Here is a 24,192-nt window from a genome sequence, read left to right on the forward strand (position 1 = left end):
GTACCAAAAGATTATGTCCCCTGTCCTGGCTGAGTCCCTGCCTGGCCTCAGAGTCTATCTGGGGGTTCCAGAGGTCAAGCCCCTGGACTCTTCCAGCAACCAGATGTACACCGAGATCACTGTCTGTGTCTACATATCCTGAGAATTCCTTAAACTGGTTGGCCCACACTCTCTTGAGATGAACACAGTGTGAGGACAAGAGGTAAAATTACTTTAAGCCGTAAGTGTCTAAACAGGCCCAGACCAGAATAATGGGTCCAATTTATCAGACAGAACCTTTCCTTTCCTCTTTCACTGTCCCTTGTTTGGTGTTGCTCAATAGTCCTATTCCCTTGAAAATTGAAGCTTCACCTTTAGGAGGCCTATGGCCTCTATTTGGTTTCTATATGTAATAGAAATTTTAAAAATTCAGAGCCAGGGAGCTCAGCACCCCCTCAGATGCTCCCTTGTCTCAATTTCTTTTACTTCTGGAAACTCATTTTGTCCCCGGGATGAGTTAAATCCTTATAAATGAGGAAACTGATGCTGACAGAGGGAAAGGGACCAGCCTAAAGTCACACAGCAAGTAAGTGGAAAAAGGGAAAATACAGCTATCCGAGGCACTCTGAGGAGCGAAGCAGTGCACATAAAACGCTGAGCCCTGTGCTGGTGCATACTAAGCAATTGATGAGCATTAACTGCTACTTTTGTGTAGTTGTGTATTATTATTGTTAAACAAGACTAGACCCACATCTCCAGGCTTTGGGGCAGCCTCTTCCCAGTGCCTAGCTTGGTGTCAAGCACAGTGTAGGAGCTCATTAAACATCTGCTGAATAAATGAATTAGCTCTATTCCTGTTCAGTGACCATCCAACCTCTGCATAAACATCCCCGGTCTGAGACACTCCCTCCTTCCTTTAAAGATACCCTATCCCATCTCTGGGCCCATCCATTAAACAGATCTACTTTAAAAAGAGTCCATTTTTTAAAATCTCTCTTCATCCCTTCTGCCCATTGGTTAGTCCTAGATTTAATCTCCCCAGCATTGAGCCTTTTACAAAGAGATTTCAATGTTAAATCAGAACATGTTGGTCCCTGGATAGAAACCATCAAATTAACCTCACTGGGTGGTAAAATATATCTATATTTTATGTACGTATGTATATGAATATAGATATATTTCATTAGTCATTCACCTCAAGAAAGAAAAGGTCAGTTTTATCTTATAACAAAGAGGACACTTTAATCATGGCAAATCTGCTGAATAAATCAAAACAACAAATTTGCAAGAGGCAAATGCCCTCTATTAGGTAAATTAAGACAAGCATCTCAACAGGCACCCATTACCCTGACAGGAGCAGAGAGGAAGTCTTGTCTCTGTCAATCTTCCCTCTGGAAAGACAGCATTGATTAAATGCTGACACGTATTTGTGTCTGAAGAGCAGGAAAGAACAACAAACCAAAAGGATGCATCAGGCGTCATCTTTCCACTCAACAGCACACGTAACAATTACCACCTCACAGTTTTATACAGTTCTTTTTGCACTCTTTTAAAAAATGCTCATCAGTGATCCCAGCACTTTGGGAGGCCGAGGCAGGCAGATCACCAGAGGTCAGGAGTTCGAGACCAGTCTGGACAACAAGGTGAAACCCCATCTCTACTAAAAAAAAAAATACAAAAATTAGCCGGGCTTGGTGGCACCTGCCTGTAATCCCAGCTACTCGGGAGGCTGAGGCATAAGAATTGCTTGAACCCAGGAGGCAGAGGTTGCAGTGAGCTGAGACCACATCATTGCACTTCAGCCTGGGTGACAGAGTGAGACTCCATCTCAAACAATAAAAATAAAAAATGCTCATCAGTTTATTTCACCTTCATGGAAATCTTATGATATAAGTAAAGAAAGTGCTCAATTTTACAGATGAGGAAGTAAGACACAGAGTGACCAGTCATGAGACAAGCTAACCAGGTATTCATTCATGTGGCAAATTATGATTGCATCCTGACTCCATGCCAGGCATTGGGCTAGGCTCTGCAGATGTGACGGTGAGCAAAACAGACACATTCTCTGCTTCCATATCCCTTAAAATAGAGAGGCGGAAAACAGAAGGTTAAACAAACATATCAGATAAGTGATAGGATAGAGAAAGCAGGGTAGGAGGAGCAGCAAACCTAGCCCAGTATGGATCGTGAAAGGTGAATAGGATGCCGCCAAGCAGAGACTTTGACCCTAAGGTGGTAGAAGCAGTCAGCCCTACGTGCAGGCAGTAAACGGGTGCATGGGCATGGCCTTTGGAGAATTTGAAAACAATAACAGTCAGTCTGATTTTACTATTAGCATGCACCAGCCATTCCAAATAATGTCAGTGATAAAATACTAAGAGGGTCAGCCTAAATGGTAGAACTTGGATGTAAGGCAGGAGACAGTGCTGAGAACCATCATACCAGCAAAGCATGCATGCAAACACACACACAAGCACACAATCACAGCAAGATACAGGAGGCCTCCAAACAAGAGGATGAGAAACAGAATAGTAAATCCAAATGCTTTCAGACGTTGAAGACTCCTGGGGCTTCAGAACTTCCTCAAATTCCATGGTATAAGAGTTGGGACGTAATGAGATGTGATCACTACATTGTAAGGTAACAGGCAAATCCAGACGCCAGGCTCCTCGTAATGACCATCTGGTTTGCCCAACTTCACAGCCAGGGAGAATAAATATTCAACATAAGTCACAAGATCTCCCTGGCAGTCCCTCTGCCAGTACAATAGCCAGGGCAGGCCAGAGTTGAAGGGGCTTCACAGAGTTGAAGGGGCATCTCACCAGACTAACATGAAAAGAAAAAGAGCATTTATCTCCAGTCTTCCTCTTTCAACGTAAGCCTCTGAACCTAAAGCGATATACCTAGGCCAGGAAGAAGAGGATGACAGATATTAGGGAAAGAGAAGGTACTTCACAATTCTAACACTGTTGCTGTTGACACTGTGAATTGATTTTTCAAAGCATACAAATAGGAAATGCCTCTAATTTAAGGCATGAGGAATTGGCCCATGTGATTATGGAGGCTGAGAAGTCCCATGATCTGCTGTCTGCAAGCTGGAGAGCTAGGCAAGCCAGTGGTGCAGTCCCAGTCTGAGTCTGAAGGCCTGAGAACCAGGGGGCCCAGTGGTGTAAATCTCAGTCCAAGGGCAGAATAAGACCAAGATCCCACCTCATGCAGCAGGCACGAAGGGGCCAAATCCCTCCTTCCCCTGCTTTTTATTCTATTTAGGCCCTCAGCTGATTGGAGGGTGCCCATCCACATTGGGAAAGGCAATCTATTTCATGGAGTTCACCAATTCAAATGCCAGTCTCATCTGGAAACAGACATATCCTTGCAGACACATCTAGAAGTAATGTTTAAACTGGGTACCCTGTGGCGCAATCAAGATGACGTATTAAAATTAACCATCACAGGCCGGGCGAGGTGGCTCATACCTATAATCCCAGCACTTTGGGAGGCCAAGACGTGTGGATCACTTGAGGTCAGGAGTTCAAGACCAACCTGGCCAAAATGGCAAAATCCCATCTCTACAAAAAGTAGCCGCACATGGTGGCGCACGCCTGCAATCCCAACTACTCAGGAGGCTGAGGCAGGAGAATTGCTTGAACCTGAGAGGTGGAGGGTGCAATGAGCCAAGATCTTGCCACCGCACTCCAGCCTGAGTGACAGAACAAGAGTCTGTCCCAAAAATAAGATTAAATTAAATTAAATTAAATTAACCATCACAGTGAGATTAATGGTTCTTTTTGTGAACTATGGCTTTTGAAATAAGTTTCATGTGGAGTATTTTATTCCCACTTTCACTCCTGTAAGGCAAAGGGGTCCACAGTAAATGAACCCAGCTTTTTGTCCTGTTTGGCTCCTCACACCTCTATCTGACTCCCTCTCAGTCTTCTTCTTTCTATTCTCAACTTTGAGTTCTCTTCTGTAATCACTTTCTCCCAGCTCTGAGCCCTAAACTAGTTTGTTTTCCAGATCCATAAAATGCTTTGCCTTTCCTCAGTCAACAAAATTTATTAAAGTTATTTTGTTATAAGTTGGCTACTCCAGCGTCCCTTCTCCAGCTGACATAAATTCCTAACACAACTCCTCTGTGCTTCATTACCGTGAGCAGGGAGTAGCTTTTATGACATTGCTATAGGTGCAGAAACGTGGCCGGGCAGCTCCAAAATATAAAGATATAAAAAGCTCTAGCCACAATGCTCTGAGCCAGACTCCCACTCAATCAGGCAAATAAAGTTTCTCTTGCGCCCCATGGGAACTCTAAGATTACAATTGATATGGTTCTACTCTTTACATTGTTGAAAATATTTATTGTCAACGTGTGGTCTGGGGCCTCTGGTGGCCCATAATAAGCCTTTATTGATTCATTTAACAAGTGTGGAGCAACCGCTATTTAGAAGCTCCACCTTCAGTTCCCTTGTATGAAAACTATTTTCATTTCACATATCACCATCTAAAATCTTTTTACCTTTGTTCATTCTGTCTCTCCCAACAAAATATGTGGTCCATGAAAACACGGACCCAGTTTTGCCAGCACCGTATCCCCAGTGCTAAATGCAATGCCTGATGCACAGTAGATTACTGGGTGAATATTAACTGGATGACTGGATAATGATGAGGCAAAGTCACTGTAAGGACTTCTCATTCCACTCTAGGATTTTAGAAATGGAAGAGCTTTTTTATGCCCTTGTGTTTGTAATACAATTAGGACTAGCTTTTCTCTCACACAGAAATCTTTTTTTTCCTCCCATACCAGGCATTTTATCATTTGGATCTCAAACAAGTACCTCTCTTCCCAGCCTCTATGAGGGGAATTTGGTCACACACACATTGGAGGTCAAGGTCCAAGATGTCATTGGTAAGGTAGCAGAATTTAACATGCTGGAAAAGTTTTAATACCTCTTTCTGAAGATGCCTGGGACATGTAATTGAATTAAAATATACTTAATACTTACTCTACACCAAGGATCTGGGACGCCTACTAAGAAATAGACACCTTCAAACAGAATAGCACCACTTACTGGTTTATTGTATTGGGTGTGCATAAGGATTTTGTCTCAGGGGGAAAAGGGAGTTTCTCAGATTTTAAGAAAAAAAAAAAAAAAAAAAAAAACAGGAAAACCACTCTCCTAGATAATATTTAAGTTCCTTTCATCTCTGACCTTTTCAATCTCTCATTTCTACTGAAGGACTCCACACTCTCTTTTCCCTATACCCCTCACATTTGTAAAATAAATAGATTTACAATGGAACTCTGAGTCTTACATAAATCTGTAAGCCGTCCAGTTAGCCTTCCATTTGGAAAATGGCAATATAACAATATATTATGCAGATTTCTGTGCTTTCAAATCTGTTTCAATCTTTATAACAGTCTTTTGAATTTTGTGTGAGAGACTAAATTTCCCCTAAATTAGCATTTGGGAAAACTAGAATGGTGATGTTTGTCCAAAATCATATGGCATGCTATGCCTAAACCGAGATCAGACCCAATTCCTAATCTTGGGTTCTTTGCATTGGTTGAGGATGGCAAAATAAATGATATTCAGGCCAGTACTCTTCTCTCCAACCCATGGCAGGCATTACTAATCAATCACTGCCCTCTTTCCCACTGTGCCTAGAGGCAACTTTTTAGAAGCCCTTTCAACACAGTGTTCCACATAGCCACTACCAATCAATCTCAGGTTGAAATCTGAGACTTGAAACCTATTTGCCTTCCCTGCACTAACCAAGTTCTCTCTGTAAATTAGGAAGCCTGGGGTGCCAAGCAATACAGAAGTTAAAACTGCTACTTGCAGAAGGAGGATGAGTATGAGAGGAATACAAGGACGGTGAGTTAGTAGGACAGAGACAGGGTGAATGTTGATTTTTTACATTCTATAGTTTCCTGAACGTCTTAACACCTGGGTTTAATTTTGCTCTAGATGCTGTAGGAAGTAGGGATGAATCATTGTCACTACTATGAAATATTTAACTGTTACGTGCAAATAGTTATTAATTACATTCTCTGCCTCCATTAAAGAGGTAAATGACTATTTCAGCTTCTCCCTGAGTGACCAGTGTGTACATATTCCATCCCTAATTCCTCCATGAAAACATTTAAATGGTGCTTTTAACAACCAACCCAGCTTTAAATGCAGCAGCTTTAGAGGTGATGTGCTAGCGTCTTACATAAACTCAAATGATCCTCAGTTATGGGAAAACAAATGTATGTACTTCTCTTAGAATCTTTCTTTTTTTTTTTTTTTTGGTGATTCATTCTCATTCTTCATCTAGCAAAAAGGCTAAATAATAAAATTGATGCCTTACCTGAAAAGGTGAGTCATCAACACCAACAGATTATTTCTTAGGCTGCATCTTTCATATTTTCTCCCAATAAATAACTTTTAAACGAGATGCCTCTCAAATTAGCACTTAGCAGAACTAAAAACCTATTTATTATCTGCTGGATAACTGGAACAAAAATAGAAATGTGAGTATGTCCAAAGATTGGTGACTTTCCTAGGATTCCAACCTAAACAAAAGTTGCTGAGAACACCCCCCTTTTGAGCTCTGCAAAGAGATTCCAAAAGAACCTTCTGTAAACTAGAGATAAACATTTTCCCCAGCACTGTCTAATGGCTGTGCCTAAACTGAGCAGATGGGGCACCGGAGTGGGTCTACCCCTTGAGATCACTGAGCATTTTCCTATTTAATTGTACTTTGAAAGCAGATTGTTCTACTCAGGCACCTGTGACCAGTAGCATTTGGGAATTTGCCCATCTTGTTTGATGGAGGTCATCCAACTTGGAGGTCACTCACTTCATCTTTTATCATGACCTCCTTCCTCCAAATTATCCTTGAAGGTGGACACCTGGTACATCCTGGACATCAGCAGGCCTTGCATTTTGACACTTTTGGCCAATCCTCAATCTCAAGTCTCTCTAAATTAGCCATTAATAGCTACCATTTATTAAGCACTATTATACACTGAGTACTGTCCTAGGAGCTTTATGGATATCATCACACAATAACTCTAAGTAAGAGATAAATGCTAAAGTCATTTCCACTTCATAAATGAGGAAACTGAGGCTGAGAAAGATTAAATGATTGCTCCCAGGTCATATAGCTAGTAAGTGGCAGAGCCCCTTGCCACAGAGCCAATGACATTTCATTCAGACACTCAAGGAAATGATAGACACAGTAGATTCTTTTGTGATCCTCCAGCCATCCGTGTTGTTGTGTTGAATCAACAAAGCATTTTATTGTCAAAATCTAAAACACCAAAAAGATAAAAAGATTATTTTCTTACTATTACCAACAATGGCTTAAAATAGATGTCATGGGCATTTTTCTTTTAGCTACCCAGCAGATGAAATTCTTTATCACCTTTGGGGAATTCTGCTGGCCCCTAACCTTAAGCACCTTGTTAAAGAGCCTGAAAATGTAGTGCTGTCTTCTTTTTTTCTTTCTTCTTTCTTTCTTTCTTTCTTTCTTTCTTTCTTTTCAGACAGGATCTCACTGCACTCCAGGCTGGAGTGCAGTGGCGCAACCATAGCTCACTGTAGCCTTAACTTCTGGGCTCCAGCGATCCTCCCACCTCAACTCCCAAGGAGCTGAGACTATAGGCACATGCCATCACACCCAGCTAGTTTTTATATTTTTTTTTTTTTTTGTAGAGATGGAATTTTGTCATGTTGGCCAGGTTGGTCTCGAACCCCTGAGTTAAAGCAGTTTGCCTGCCTCAGTCTCCCAAAGTGCTGGGATTACAGGCATGAGCCACCGCACCCAGCCTGGTGCTGTCTTTCTCGTCTTATAAGATGGTGGGTGAAAAAGTTGAGAAGCCAGATACTAAGGAGAAGAAACCTGAATCCAAGAAAGCTGATGCTAGTGGCAAGGTAACAAAGGGTAACCTCAAGGCCAAAAAACCCAAGACAGGGAAGCCCCACTGCAGCTGAAATCCTGTCCTCATCAGAGGAATTGACAGGTACTCCCGACCTGCTATGTGTTCCAGAAAGGCACATACAAGAGGAAGTACTCAGTGGCTAAATCCAAGATTGAAAAGGAGAAGGTTCTTGCAACTGTTACAAAACCAGTTGGTGGTGCCAAGAATGGTGGTGCCCCAGTGGTTAAACTTCACGAGATGCCTTATCATCCTACTGGAGATGTATCTAAAAAGTTGTTGAACAGCCGGGCATGGTAGCTCATGCCTGTAATCCCAGCACTTTGGGAGGCTGAGGTGGGGACATCACCAGAAGTCAGGAGTGTGAGACCAGCCTGGTCAACATGGTGAAACCCCTTCTCTAAAAACAAAAAAAATTAGCCAGGAGTGGTAGTATGCACACCTGTAGTCCCAGCTACTTGGGAGGCTGAGGCAGGAGAATCGCTTGAACCCAGGAGGCGAGAGGTAGCAGTGAGCCGAGATCGCACCATTGCACTCCAGCCTGGGTGACACAGTGAGACTCTGCCTCAAAAAAAAAAAAAAAGGCCCTGCAGTCAGCACGCCAGAAAACTGCGAGCAGCATCGCTCCCGGGACCATTCTGCTCATCCTCACTGGGCGCCACAGAGGCAAGATGGTTTTCCTGGAGCAGCTAGCTGGGCAGTGGCTTTTACTTGTGACTGAACCTCTGGTCCTCAATTGAGTTTCTCTGTGAAGAATACACCAGTAATTTGTCACTGCCACCTCTATAAAAATTGGTATCAGTCAGCAATGTGAAAATCCCAAAACGTCTTACTGATGCTTACTTCAAGAAGAAACTGCAGAAGCCCAGACACTACGAAGGTGAGATCTCTGGTACAGAAAAAGAGAAATATAAAGTTATGGAGAGGTGTCTGGTTGATCAGAAAGCTGTGGACTGGCAAATTTTACCAATATCAAAGCTATTCCTCAGTTCCAGGGCTAACTGTGATCTGTGTTTGCCCTGACAAGCAGAATTTATCCTCACACATTGATGTTCTAAATTTCTTAAGAAGATTCTAATTAAATAACTGATACCTTTTTTTAATGTGGTGCTCACCTTCCCAACCCCTCTTGAAAGCAGGGCACCCAGGACTTTGAAATAGCAGTTAGAAATGCAGAGAATAGGATACAGCAAAGAATCCATCCTGGAGGCAGGTGATAGCAAAACAAAATCCCATTCCCAGGAGAAGTAGGGTCAGCCTGTGTGTAGCTAGCAGCACCTCTGCAGGCTGTGGTAATCAGGCTCAGTGGCAAACACTGCAGGGACCCTGTCAGTCTGGTTCTGTGGCCAGGGGCTATTCACAATTCTAGCATTGGTCCTGGTTGCCCACTCTCCTTTTGATCTTGCCCAATCCTCCAGCCTTTCAGGTCACTGTGGGGGGCTGTCTCATGCCCTTTCCATACATTTCTTCTCTGCTTATATCAGTCAGTTTCTGCTGCTTGCTCTGATTAGACCAAGGAGGTGAAAGTCTAGGAGGCAAATGCCTCAATTCTCCACAGTCCCTTGCCAGTCACTTCACTGAAGGGGAGCCAGGGGGACCTAATTCTAGGATAAAATTCAGATTCTAGAATTTTGGCACCCTTAGATAAGACTATCTGTTTAATTATGACTCACAAATAGGATAGATCGGATTCTCGTTTCTCTGGCTAGCCAGAATGGGACTCTGAAGTAATTCATTTGTACTTGGCTACTCCAGGTAAATTTACCAGCCCTATAGATGCCTGTTGGAGTTCAGAAAACAGTACCCTAAAATGAAAGCCTCAGAAGCAAACGTTTCTCCCTGACCTGCTCCTGCCCTCCTGTCTCTCAGTCCCATTCACCTACAAGGCTAGCCAGAGAAACTAGAATCTCTCTTCCCCGAGGTAGGTCATAGGAACCAGAACCCCTTTTCCTTAAAGCCAGCCATAAAACCTAAAAATATTGTTCTTACTTTCCCCCACTTTTCTGTGTGAAAACTGGCCATAAAGAAATGATCTGATCTATTTTATTTGTGAGTCATAAGAACCCCATTCCAGACAGGGTCCTGCCCCTCACCCAGAAGGAAGGAATGCTGCTCAGATGGACCAAGAAGAACCTAGACAGACAGGCCTCGCTGAGTTTCACTACTCAGTCATGCACGTTTTGCCCAATCCTATTACCACACAGCTATCCACACTTCGTTGAACCTAAGCATAAAAATGGATAGTTTCCCCTGTATCTTTGGGTCTTCATTCTAAAGGTTCTCTTGCGTACACGTTAAATAAATTTGTATGCCTTTTCTCTAATTAATCTGTATCACCTCAGTGATTTTCAGCAAATCTTCAAGGGCCCTTGGCCCCTACATGCCCTAAATGGTCCAGGTTTCATCTTAGAAACAGGGAGCTGGATTCCAGCAGATTCCAAGCGTTTGCAGATATCAAAATATCTTGGGGAACAGGATCCTATGTCTCCAGATTAAAGAGAAAATGTTTGGCTGATACCTAACAAGGCAAGAAAACTTCTTAAGTGAAGGAGGCTTTTGCAAAAGAAAATATTCTTCAAAAATCAAGTGAATAGAAGCTGAAATTGAAAGGATGCTTTACTGTCTCTAACTCTACACTGTTCAAGGCTATATGCCTTGCGGATATAGGTTTTACACATGCACAGGCTACAAAATAATTTTTTAATGTTTTCTACACAGAAAAGTTACCCATTGAAATTCCCAGCTGCTTACAATTGTGTTTCTGGTAAGATATCCACACATACGTTTTCTATTCAACTGTAAGTCGGCAAATGTCTTTTACGTGTTAAGCACTTTGCTAGGCCCTAGGAACACAGAGTTGAATGAGGTCAGTCCTTGTCCCTGAGAATTAAAAGCTAAGAGGAATACAAAGTGCAATGAGAACACTGGAGTTGAGGAGTTGCCTGGGGAAACCTAGAAAGGCAAGCAACATTTAAACAAACCTCAAAGGAACAATAAACAAGTTGATTCTTAACTAATAAGTCATCAACCTTGTCATTTTACATACTGCAGATGCCTACACCCATTTCCCCCATCCTAATAACACTCTAATGTATTTCCTTCTGGGAATTTACCACATCAATATGTATAACCATGGGAAAATAATTACAGGTGCCCACCCCCCAGTACAAAAGCTGAAGTCACCAGAGATTTTCCCTCCAGTCACAAAACAACCAGGGTACAGACCTGCAGCCTAGGCTCAGCTAGTTGTTTTTGGGGACTTTGAGTCTAGAACAAATGCAGAGAGAGAAGGAAGAGTTGATGGTAGACCAACCAGGAGACAAGTCAGACTCTTACTGCCATGAGGCCATTGCAGGGGTCCCTGCTGCTCAATCCTCCTAAGTCTTGTTAGGTTCTTGCCCCTTCTCAAACATGGTCCTCCAACATGCCTCATACTCAGCCTCTCACAGGTTCCCGCTGTGGGATCCAGCTCCCCTAACCTTCCATTATATTCCCATTGGCTTAAGTAGCCAAAGTCTTTACAAGCCAGGGAACCTATCTAATTTATTACAGCTGGGCATCTTATGGCGGGTTATAGAGCCCACCAAAGAACCCATAGTCCAGGTGCCATCCTCCTTGCCAAAGACCACCAATCATTTTTTCTTTCCACTGCTATCTTCACATTCCTCTTATCTTCTGTTTTTCCTTTTGTATTAGTCCATTCTTGCACTACTACAAAGAAATACCGGAAACTGGGTAATTTATAAAGCAAATAGGTTTAATTGGCTCACAGTTCTGCAGGCCATACAGGAAGTATGGCGGGGGCGGCCTCGGGAAACTTTCAGTCATGCCGGCAGGGGAAGCAGACATATCTTACGTGGCTGGAGCAGGAAGAAGAGAGCAAAGGGGGAAGTGCTACACATTTTCAAACAACTAGATCTCGTAAGAACTCACTATTAGGAGAACAGCAAGGGGGCAATCCACCCCCATGATCCAATCACCTCCCACCAGGCCCTTCATCCAACACTGAGGATTACAATTCGACATGAGATTTGGAGGGGAGATATCCAAACCACCCCTCAAGTGTTCAGCAGCTCAATTTCTCCTTTGAAAATTTACAGCCTCGAAACCAAATACGTTATTTTACATGGAAATTTTTAGCCATCTTTAGGCAATAGATAATGATGGGATACACACCCACCCTCCCAATCCCTTGAAAAACATTAAATGTAATGTTGCAGGGTTGGCCACATATAGATTACTGAGCCGGAAAATGTTAGACCTCAAGCATCCTTGCTTCAGTTTTATGGATAATTAAGCTGAAAGTACTGCTAGGGTTTGAGAAATCAATTAAATCAAATGTATAGAATACAGCGTCCATCTCCATAACATGTTCAGGATGGTGTTGGGGTGTTACTGTCCAGACCAAGGAGCCGCTGGAGCTTCATGTTGTCTCTATGTGCAAAATGAATGGGCCAACAGCAGAGAGATATAACTAAGAATAATAAGCAACTACTGCCACTACTGTTTATCAAGTGTGCCAAGGGGGCAGGGACCAAATATATTTTGTTCATTGCCAAATCCCCAAACCCTAACACACTGGAGCAAGTGTTCTGTACATCTGTTTTGTTTTGTTTTGTTGTTTTGTTTTGTCACCCAGCCTGCAGTGCAGTGGCTGAATCTCGGCTCGCTGCAACCTCTGCCTCCTGGGTTGAAGTGATTCTCTTGCCTAAAGCCTCCCAAGTAACTGGGATTACAGGTGCCTGCCACTACGCCTGGCTAATTTTTGTATTTTCAGTAGAGAAGGGGTTTCACCATGTTGGCCAGGTTGGTCTCGAATTCCTGACCACAGATGATCCACCTGCCTCGGCCTCCCAAAGTGCTGGGATTACAGGCGTGAGCCACCGCAACCAGCTGTACATATGTTTTTAACCAATGAATGTCAGGCATAGGCTAAGCACTTTATCTACATCATTTCATTTAATCATTTCCACACTGTGGCAAGTGTCATTCTCATCTATAGCAGATGTGACAGTGGAGGCCCTGAGAGATTCAGCATAGTACATCATGGAGGTGGGACTTGAATTCAGGCTCAAACGACTCCACAGTTTGTGTTGTTAAGCATGATGCTACACTGCCTCCCTCTACACTGCCTAAGCACCACCACCAAGGAGCCCACTGCCTAGTTAAGGAGGCAGACATGGACAGAATTAATATTGCAGGAAGTTGAACAGGACAGGGCTAAGGAATGAGGCCACATGCCCACTGCCACTACCTTAGTTGGCAAGTTTCTCATGACTGTCTGCTACTACCACCTCCTCACTGATTTTCATTTTCCAGGCCTACCCACCTAAAATCCATTTATTACATTGCAGGTAATGGTATCTTCCTACCACACAGTTAGGTCATGGCATTCTCCTACCTAAAATGCTTCAATGGCTCTGCCATTGCCCTCAGGATAGAGTCAAAAGCCTTACTACTCCAAGTGTGGCCCTCTCCCTGCAGCTGCGTCCTCACCTGGAAGCTCGTTACATGTGCAGGATCTCAGGTCCCACCCAGACCTACATCCAAATCTGCATTGTAACAAGACCTATGGGTAATTCATAAGATCTTTTAAGTTGCAGAAATATGGCACTAAAGTCCTTCATGAATCCTTCAAAATCGTTATAAACCGGCTATCTCTGCAGCCCAGTCTCTACCCCTGAGCCCTCACACTCCAGCCACAGTGAACATCTCTCTAATGAACACCTCCCACATACATCTTCCTTGTATGTGCCACTGTCTCCTTATTTCACAGCTTCCCATGTGCTATTTCAGTCTCTCTACCCTGCCCCTCCTTTCCTTGGCTATACCTTCCTTATTCTTTAGGCCTTAGCTTAAGCATGGCTCATTTCTAGAAGCCTTCCCTGCCCATCCCCTCTGCCCCCAGCCCCAGCAATGTTCGATGCCCTTGCTATGTGTGCACGGAAACAAATGCCTCATCCATTTGCAGTTGTGTGTTCAACTGTATCTTCAGTGAAGTGAGTGAGGAAAGGGATTGTGTCTTCCTTGTTCTCATTCTATCTGCAGTGGCTAGAGCAGTGCCTGACATGAGGTATTTCATAAAACCAATCGCTCTATGAAAAAGCAATGTTCGGCTTCCTCCTCATACACACATTGCTACCTGTAATCCCCCAAATTAGAAAAAAAGATACGTGAAACCTATTTAAACAGCATTTCTCTTGCTATTGATTTTTGCAAAGAATCAATAATCAGGTAAACGATATCTGATGCCAACACACACACTCATGCATGCTCACCTACACAAAATGACACCAATTATTTACTCTGATAAAGGGAAAAGGAGTTTGTGCACTCAAGTCAAAAGGGCTAGGTGAAGGAGCATTCAAAAAGAAAATTAAGTTGCTGCACATGTGCTGCGTCATGAAGCTATTGTGTGGGAAGACCTCTTCAAGTAAGGGCTGGAAGGTAACGAAATATTGAGTAATCCCAGCACTTTGGGAGGCTGAGGTGGAGGTCAGGAGATCGAGATCAGCCTGGCCAACATGGCGAAACCCTGCCTCTACTAAAAAATAAAAAACTTAGCCAGGCATGGTGGTGCACACCTGTAATCCCAGCTACTCTGGAGGCTAAGGCAGGAGAATCACTTGAACCTGAGAGGTGGAGGTCACAATGAGCGGAGATCATGCAACTGCACTCCAGCTTGGGCGACAGAGAGACTCTGTCTCAAAAAAAAAAAAAAAAGAAAAGAAAAGAAAGGAAGAAAGAAATATTGAACAGGCAAGGTAAAAAAAAAAAAGTGTTATGGGGTTTATGTGATGTTATTGGTCTCTAATTTTCTTAAGAGCTCAGTTGGACTCCGGGGAATAAGTAAAAAATTAGAGAGTTCTTTTAAAACTTGCGACAAAACCAACCCGAGAGAGGTTACATTAAAATGGCAGAGCATGGAGATTCTTTACATCCACGATGACAATCTAAATCATCTCTCTTTCCCAATTCAAATAAGACCCTGTCTTTACACCATTTTGTACAAATCTGTGGATGAATCCAACAATTAAATTGGATTGGTGTCCAACCCTCTAAGGGAGGATCACCAAGGTAGTATGAGAGACAAGAAGTTAAATGACTTCAAAACTTAAGAAGATTTTTAGTTTTGGCAACTTCTAACACATCAGCCCCCGTCTTCAGACTCCAAGTCTGATATTGTCTAGCCCAGTGCCCTGCTCTGGGAGGGACAGTAAGCACATAGCCTGCATGTTCTAAGTCCCTGACGTCTATGGCAGGTACCCCGAGTGACATTATTATCACCCTGGCCAGGATGCAGCCCTCAAAACCTTATTCACATCATATTCTAAGTAGCCACCATGAATGGAGCAGAACCTGCATCCAAAATGAACCTTCTTTGTCTTTGCTGATTTGGAGCAGGATGCCTTTCTTCAGCACAAAGCTGATTTTCTCCCTGCCGCCCCCATAGCACATGTGACTCAACCTTCATGATCTATCAACCAAAGATTTTGATTTGAATCAAAGTCCCCTTTCCATGCATATCTTGAACATAAAGGTTTTCCCTGAATCAAGTCCAATGTTAATCCATTTAATGCCTTCCTTTTTATAGTGCTTTTAACTTTTTCGAAAGCATTCGAAATTACATTACTATTTCATTCTCAGAAAATCCCTGTGAGCTAGGTTAAGCAAGTAGTATTATCTCCAAGAGAACTAAGGCCCAGAGAATTGAAATCAATCACAGAAAATCATGCAGTGAGTTAAAGGGAAAATGGGGTTGAACATCCAGGGAGCCCAGCGGCCATTCCCTACTCTTCACATGATGTTACCCTGCCTTAAATTTATCTAGATCTCCTGGGGGGTTGAGGGGAGCTGCTTCCTCCTCCTAGGTTACTCTTTTCCACTTGAGCTTGAACTCTACACACACACAAACACACAAAACACACACACACACGTGCCTGCACACACGTGCAGACAGGGATACACATGTGCATACAGAGAAACCTGCACACGGAAAGATATTTGCATAGAAAGGAATATACTCACATGCCAAAACACACAGAGAGACAAGCTTACACATGCCCAGAGACAGCAAACAGAGATATAGAGGGCTACATTCAGAAAGACACACACAGGTTATTTCATATAGCATGCCTGTATCAAAACATCTCATGGACCCCCCAAGTATATACACCTGCAAAAGATATATACCTGCAAAAGTATATATACCTGCAAAAGAGCTCAACTGGACTCTAGAGAATAAGTAAAAAATCAGATAATTCACAAAAATTAAAAATAAAAATAAATTTTATAAGACACACAGACAGCCGGCCACGGTGGCTCACGCCTATAATCCCAGCACTTTGGAAGGCCGAGGTGGGTGGATCACCTGAGGTCAGGAGTTTGAGACCAGCCTGATCAACATGGTGAAACCCCTTCTCTACTAAAAAATACAAAAGTTAGCCAGGCATCATGGCAGGTGCCTGTAATTCGAACTACTCGGGAGGCTGAGGTGGGAGAATCGCTTGAACCCAGGAGGTGGATGTTGCAGTGAGCCAAGATCACGCCATTGCACTCCAGCCTGGGCAACAGAGCAAGACTCCATCTCAAAAAAAAAAAAAAAAAAAAAAAAAAAAAGACACACAGACACAAAGAGATACACACACAGACACATACACAGAGACACACACATAGACGTATACACACACAGCAATCATGTAGAGATATACAAACACAGACACGTGTAGAAACACATACAGAAATACAACAGAGGAAGATACAAAGACACACTCAGAAAGACACACACACACAGACAGGAAGACTTATAAACAGACTTTCTAACAACTTTGATTTCATATCTCACTATGGAACATCCCATTTTTTCTGTGGGACGCTCCCAATATGAGTCATGGAAAACATCCCTGACTTTGTTGCATAAAGAACAGGCCTCGTTGTGTGAGCTCAGTGATAAGACAATGTTAGATGGGAGATTATGGCTCTCAGCAGAACTGGCATGTGGCGATCTGTACAGCACTCATCCACTTATTAATCAATCATTCATAACCTAGTTTGTGCTGAGATATTCTCAGAGGCTGTTATGCTTATTATGAGGAATCAGGGATGCATTGTAGCTGTCACATTGGGTTCTGATGACCCCATCTGGGGGCCGAATCCCTATTGTAACTGTCACATTTGCTTTAAGAACACGCTATTTGTGCATCCCCTGATTTTCCAGGAACAGAAGCATTTGCTCTTGGTACTAAAAATTGTAATAGATCTCTATGAAGAGGCAAGGGGAGAAAAGGAACAAATATAAGAGTAAGAAAGTACAAGCATGGCAAAGAATTCAAACTGTGGTCTTGTTGAGGACCCTAGCCTATGGACATAATGAAAGCCATCTTTATCTTCTTTCTTAAACACGTCCTAATTAGGCCAGACTCTCCTTATAGAAAGTTTATGCAGACACTGTAAGTCACCTCCCCAAATCCATTCTCTTGAGTTTCCTCCACAGTGGCAAACCCTAATTTCTGAAGAGTATTTGCCCATTCCATGGGACCTTATGCTTAAAGAAAGCCATCCTATCTTCAGCCCAAGGGGAGTGGAACTTGATTAGGCTAAGCTGAGCAGGGCAAGTGACCTTCCTTTTGCCAGTTTTGGAAAGGACATACAGCCCAATTCTTGCCAAGGGGATGTGAGGAGAAGCCTGCTGGTGGGACTTCAGGGAAACGTTTTCCTTTTCTACCCCTGGATGTTAATGTGTGAGATTATGACACATAGAGCATAGAGTTGCTGTAGCCCTCTTTTTTTTTTTTTTTACACAGGGTCTTGCTTTGTCACCCAGACTGGAATGCGGTGGTGTGGTCACAGCTTACTGCAGTCACTCAAGTGATCTTCCCACCTCAACCTCCCAAGCAGCTGGGAATACAGGTACGTGCCACCATGCCCAGCTAACTTTTTTGTATTTGTTGTGGAGAAGAGGTTTTACCACATTACCCAAGATGCTGCAGCACTCTTAAAAATCATGAAAAAAACTAGCTCCCAAGATGAGCATGGAGTGGCAATTTTTTTTAATGGCTGCAAATTCTTTGACACTCCTCCCACAATAGACGAAATCTAGGTCCCCTTCCCTCAAATCTGGTAGGGCTTTTGACTACCTCTGCCAATAGAATATGGCAGAAGTGGTCTAGGTCATAAAAGGCTGTGCTGCACCTGCCTGATTCTCTTGGCGTACTCACTGCCAGCATGCTTGTTCTGAGGAAAGCCATCTGTCATGTAAGATGTCTGGCTACCCTGAGACTACCACTCTGGAGAAACCTAGTGTAGGCATTCTGGCTGACAGTCCCAGCTAAGCCCAGCCTTCCAGCATCACAGGGTTCTAGATGCGTGAGTGAAGAAGCTGGAAGTGGATCTTCCAGCCCCAGCTGTCCCAATTCCCAGCCATTTGAGTCATCTTCAATCGTTCAGATCACACCCAGCCGCTCAAGGCTCCTCCCACAGAGGGCCCAGAATCGTGAAACAGGAGCCAGCCATCTCTGCTGTGCCCTGACAGAAGTCTTGACCCACAAAATCCATGAGCACAACAAGCGGATTTATATACTACTATGTTTCAGGGTCATTTGTTCAGACAGCAAAAGTAACTGGTACAAATGACAAAGTAGAAAGATGGAAAAACCTCCTCGTTGAGGCAGCACTGAGTGGCTAAGTTAACCAACCCTGGAGCTGCCTCATCTCTGGGCTTCTGGTTACATGAACTAATTCGTTCCTCTAGTGTTCAAGCTTTTTTGAAGTGGCATATTAGTCAACTAGGGCTGTCATAACAAAGTACTACACACTAGGTATCTTAAACAACAGAAATGTATGCTCTCATAGTTCTAGAGGTTAGAAATCCAACATCAAGGCATTTCTCCTGAGACCTCTCTCCTTGGCTTGCAGATAGCCACCTTCTTGCTGAGACTAGCAAGCTGGAGAAGCCAAATGTAGGTGTTCTGGATGACAGTCCCAGCTAAGCCCAGCCTTCCAGCATCACAGGGTTCTAGAATCATGAGTGACGAAGCTGGAAGTGGATCTACCAGCCCCAGCTGTCCCAGTTCCAGTCATCTGAGTCCCCACATGGTCTTTCCTCCATGCACACATCCCTGTGTCTCTCCTGTGTGCCCAAATGTTTTCTTCTTATTAGCCGTCATGGATTAGGGCCCACCCCAACAGTCTCACTTTAACTTAATCACTTCTTTAAAGATCCTGTCTCTAAACACAGTCACATTCTGAAGTAGCGGGAGTTAGGGCTTCAACATAGGAATTGTGGGGTGGGGGACACGACTCAGACCATAACACATGGGTTCCCTGTTACCAAAATCATCCTAAAAAGTACAATGAGAAAAAAACTAAATCAAACCAGTTTAAGCAAAAGAGTTAATACTAGAATAGCTCACAAATGTAAAAAAGAACAACGTGAAGAAGAAACTCCAGGAATGTCAGGTTCAGTGGCACCCAAACACACTTTCACTCCTCTCTCTCACTCCATTAACTATGATTTGTTTTTTGTTTGTTTTTGTTGTTGTTGTTTGTTTGTTTGTTTTTGAGACAGGGTCTTCCTCTGTCAAGTAATGGCACAGTCACAGCTCACTACAGCCTCGGCCTCCTGGCCTCAAGCAATCCTCCCACCTCAGCCTCCCAAGTAGCTGGAACTACAGGCATGCACCACCACGCCCTGCTAATTTTTGTTTAATTTTTTGTAGACATGGGGGTCTCACTATGTTTCCTAAGCTGGTCTTGAACTCCTGGGCTCAAGAGATCCTCCTGCCTTAGCCTCTCAAGCATGAGCTACTATGCCCGGCCCCAGCATCTCTGATTCTCTCTGGGGTTTGCCTTCATTTTCTCAAGAGCATTATCTTGTCACTTACTCTCTGAAACATGTCAATCTCCCAGTGAACTGTGGGGATACTGTGGGGGAGTAGAGCTAGAACTGGCAGGGTTCTGCACACCTGCTTAGGGAGAGCAGTAAGACTCTTAGTGCTACGTGAAAGGAATGATCAGGCTTCTTGGCTTCCTGGAGTGCCCTACCATATACCTACCCACCTTTTGCCTGTATAACATGCTGCATTCTATGATACTAAGAAAAAAAACCCTAAATGTATCTGGTGAGAGCAGGGACATACCAGCAGCTTCCCTGGAACTCATAGGAAAAAACGTAATTGAACACTACTGAAACAGAGGCATCTGCTATTAACATGCCTACATTCTCACGTCATATCTGGACTTTAAGTTAATTCTCTCACTTAGAAAATAACAGAGAGTAATCTAAAATCTGAAAGTTAAATTATGGTGCATCCACAAAAGAAATATTATGCAGTCATTAAAAACAATGCACCATCTCTATATGGAAACATATCCAAGCACCATATCAAGATAAAAGTAAAGTGTTTAACAGTATATATAGTATGCTGTTATGGGAGGTAAAGGAATATGTATCTTTATCTCTTTAAATGTATGCATCATCTCTGGAAAAAGCCCAATAAATTGGTAATGGTAGTTGCCTCTGTATAGGAGAACTGAAGACTAGGGTGCAGGGCTAGAAGAGAGATTACCACACATCCTCTCGACAGTAGATTAGAGCTGCAGAAGAAAATATTCATGAACTTGAAGACATAGCAATAGAAACTTCAAGATGAAGCCAAAAAATAAGACTGGAAAAACAAGCAAACAGAGCATCAGTGAACTGTGAGATAATTTTAAGCAGCCTAATGAGATTTGGTGAAAACAATAAACCTGCAGTTTCAGCAAGTTCAATGGACCCCATACAAGAAGACCAAGGTACATCATAATCAATTTGCCTAAAACCAGTAATAGAGAGAAGGGCTTTAATGCAGCCACAAGAAAAAGATACGTCAAGTACAAAGGAACAAAGATAAGAATGACAGCAGAGGGGAAGCCAGAAAATAGTGGAGCAACATCTTTCAAGTACTGAAAGAAAAAAAGCCTGGAATTCTATACCCAGTGGAGATATCGTTTAAAAAAAAAAAAAAAAAAACAAAGGTTAAGTAAAGACTTTTTTCAGATGTAAAACGGCTAGAAGAATTCATCACCAATGGTTACATACTATAAGAAATGTAAAAGGAAGTCCATCAGAAAGAAAATGGTACCAGATGGAAATCATGACCTACACAAAGGACTGAAAAGCACTAGAAATGATAAATATGTGAATACATACGTGAAAATTTGTTCTTATTTTTAAATTACTTTAAAATGTTTCAATACAAAATCATGAAGATACATTTTACTGTAAAAGTATTATGTGAATTCCCGTATGATGGCAACACGGAAACACTTTAAAGATCAACCCGCTGGAAAGCTAAAAAGCAATGCTAAAAAGCAATTGAAATCAGTAATAGTTCATGTTTCTTAACTTTAATCATAGTATCATCTATATATATTTAAAGATAGTCATGCACTATTACTTATTCTTGGTGAACTTAGGAATTTGTGAACTTGTTGCAACAACCCACTGCCCAGAGTGTTCTGCAAACCCAGATAGGGAATCACAGAACTAAGATTCTTTCGTAAAGCAATCAAGAATCTTATGGTAGTATAAACATTGATATGTACCCCCTCATTAACACCTTGATAATAGTCCATTTTACATATTTGAGTTTCTAAACCGTGCTCTAATCATCTTATCTGCTGTCCCATAAAGCAGGGCTTTGTGCGTGGGCACTCAGAAAGGAGCTGTCCAATGCATGCGTGGCATCTCCAATACAGTAGCACCAACATGTGGCAACTATTTTCTGATGGCCTTCAAAACAACACAAGTCCTGGGTCACAAGTGCCAAGACCAGAATCTAAACTTCAGTTTCTCTTCTCAGTTATCTCTACCTTCCCCGTTGCATATCTTCAAATCATGCCTGGTTTCTAACAACTCCAGACTTCAGCCACATTCTCTGAGGCTGCATGGCATCGGGTACGACTTACCACAGTAAATCAACTTTCAGAGCCAGACTTAGGAGAATACATTTAAATCACAAAAGAACACAGGTCAGAGTTGCAATTATGATCACAGCAGACATTGCTGTGTTGTGCATAATTAAAATGACTGTGGGACCAGCTGAAAAAGTATCTCCCTATCTATGGGTATAAAAATGAGACATGAGGCTGGGTGCAGCGACTCGTGCCTATAGTCCCAGCTATTCAGGAGGCTGAGACGAGAGGATCCCTTAAGCCCAGGAGTTCAAAGCCTGCAGTGAGGCATGAGTGGCCACTGCACTCTCACTGGGCAACAGAACAAGACCCTGTCTCTAAAAAACAAAAAATGGATTAAAAAAAAAAAAGAAGATATCAGCAGCCTGTTGTATCCAGGTGAAAACTTGACCTTGAAATAACTATCATTTGTATACCCTGGTAATAGACTATACCTGCCCACTTGTTGCCTTTGCCCTTGACAAGTTTTAGGTGTCAGAACTACTATGGTCATAAACTACTCAGAGAGTCTGACATTGTGGCCTGGACAAAACTCACATTCTCAGACTGCCTTAAAACCCAAAGGGGTTAGAAAAAGATCTTACAGAAGGAGCAAGATTGGAATTTTTAAAAATTCCAATTTCCCCTGGGAAATTCCCAATACTTGTAATAATGTAGAACATGCCCACATACCCACCATGGTTCCCCAACAAAGCTTTCTCTCATTCACACCTATTTTACCAACTGCCCACCAAATTTCCTCAGCAGTACCCAACTCATTCCCACCACTTGGTTGGAATTGAAGAGATTCTCACATCATTTGCTCAGTCTGCTCCATGGGAAGCAGGAAATATTATTCACACTCTGCCTAAAACGTCAGCTTAGGCAGAGTGGGGGCAGAAGGCGAGCCTCGTTTTCTTAATTTCATATCTGATTGAACATTATTAAAAGAACCATTAAAGTTATGAAATTCCATGCTCATATTAGGTTTAGGATGGAGTGGCTAAGGACACATATAAAAAGAATGATTCAGCTTCTCCTTTTCTTAGTAATAACATTTAGCACTCAGATATTGCTTTTCCTCTCCATCATTCTTTACAAACATTAACTGTATAATTTCACTACATTAACTGCAAAGAGAGAGTCGGAGATGGCCCTGTAATTTTGTAGTCACTTTGGTGACATTCATTATCTCTCAAAATGATATACTATACCCCAGAGCCTAGGTTTTATCCTGGCTTAAGGTAGGAAGATAAGAAAAGAGGAAGGGAGAAAGAGTCCATGTTCTAAAATAACAGAGATCTCAGATGCTTACCTAAGAGTCCAGGGATACGGCCTGTGGATTAGAATGTGGAATTGGAACAGTTAGCGAGTCAGATGACATAGCTGAATTTTGAAGAACAGTGTTATATTTAACATATTACAGTTTTTATTTTTTAAAAAGAAGGAAAGACACCAAATTCAAATGCCTCCTCACAGAGAAAAAGATCCTTCAAATTAAAATATATATATATATGTGTATTTAACATAGACAAATAAGCATATTATCATTGTTGTCATTGTTGACAGTAATTTTATAGCTCACCACTCCCTGTATCACTTTTAGGCAAAGACCGTCCCAATAACAAAAACAACTATCATCTGTTGAATATTTACTGTGTGCTAGGCACCATGCTAAGTATTTTAAATACACACAGATTCGATTCAGTTTTCCCATCTGTAAAATGGAGGAATTTACCTAGAGCAGTGTCAGCAAATTACAGCCTAATCCATGGGCTAAATCCACACACTGTTTGTGTAAATGAAGTCGCTTTGGAACACAGCCATGCCCATTCATTTATAAACTGTCCATGACTGCTTTTACAACACCTGGGTAGAGTTGAGTCACTAAGACAAAAACTATATGGCTCGCAAAGCTTAAAGTATTTATTATCTGTTTTCTTACAGAAAACGTTTGCCAACCTCTGATCTAGAAGACGGTCTCAAAGGACCTTCAAATACAACATCCTATGCTTCTGACTCTGGGTGTTGAAACATCTTTCTTCAGTTTCTCTACCACGTCATTAGTAGCATGAAACAGCAAACACAGTATGTCAGCCTGGATTTGTCTGTGTGTTGTTATATGTAGGCTTCCACGTCAGTGTCAGCTCTTTAGGAAAATATTCTTCATGTTTTAAATTCTATAATAACTCGTTTATCAGCCCATTGTTGAGAGCTAACAACTTCAGGTAATTCCATTTTAAACTGTATGTTATTGATAACACCCACATCAGCTGTGAAAAAAATATCATTATGGAGCTCTAATAAATTACACCAATTTTTTTAAATCAAATTCTGTCACTTTTTTTAACTTGTAT

General features: G+C 42.3%; 1 pseudogene; it reads left to right on the forward strand.

Annotated features, from left to right (window-relative positions):
• The first annotated feature begins 7,820 nt into the window (after positions 1-7,820).
• On the forward strand, positions 7,821-8,961 carry LOC103244847 (large ribosomal subunit protein eL6-like; annotated as a pseudogene).
• Positions 8,962-24,192: the final 15,231 nt, after the last annotated feature.

This window comes from Chlorocebus sabaeus, chromosome 23 (genome assembly GCF_047675955.1).
Source record: "Chlorocebus sabaeus isolate Y175 chromosome 23, mChlSab1.0.hap1, whole genome shotgun sequence".
Classification (NCBI taxonomy): domain Eukaryota; kingdom Metazoa; phylum Chordata; class Mammalia; order Primates; family Cercopithecidae; genus Chlorocebus; species Chlorocebus sabaeus.